The sequence below is a fragment of the Nestor notabilis genome, unplaced genomic scaffold (assembly GCF_000696875.1).
Source record: "Nestor notabilis isolate BGI_N333 unplaced genomic scaffold, ASM69687v1 scaffold8790, whole genome shotgun sequence".
In the NCBI taxonomy this organism is placed as follows: domain Eukaryota; kingdom Metazoa; phylum Chordata; class Aves; order Psittaciformes; family Psittacidae; genus Nestor; species Nestor notabilis.
Window position 1 is genome coordinate 164704 of NW_009912494.1, and position 336 is coordinate 165039.

The window sequence follows — 336 nt, forward strand, 5'->3', positions numbered from 1 at the left end:
CTAACGAGAGCAAATGAAGCGATTTTGAGCTCATTTCCAGCCTCGCCTCTGCCTGCACAGGCTGGAAGGAGGCAGGAGGTGAAGGTGGAGCTGGCGGCTCAGCGCTGAGGGTTTGGGGGCTGGGGAGACTTTCACCCCCCACACACCATCTCTGGCAGTGGGCTTGTGCTGAGGTCCCACACAGGGTGACGGCAGCAGTGGCTCCTCCTCCTGTGCGCCAGCCAGCAGATGCGGTGGGAGCTGATTCTGGGGGAAGGAGCAATCTGGGCTGGGAGAGGGAAGATGCGGGTTTAATGATTGCATTTGACTTTGTAATTCTGGCGGTGATAGCGCTCA

General features: G+C 58.9%; 1 protein-coding gene across 1 annotated transcript in view; it reads left to right on the forward strand.

Moving 5' to 3' along the window:
- CACNA2D2 (calcium channel, voltage-dependent, alpha 2/delta subunit 2) overlaps positions 1 to 336 on the forward strand; it is a gene marked incomplete at its 3' end in the record, with an annotated part of 173142 nt that overhangs the window by 141463 nt on the left and 31343 nt on the right. The window lies entirely within an intron of this gene.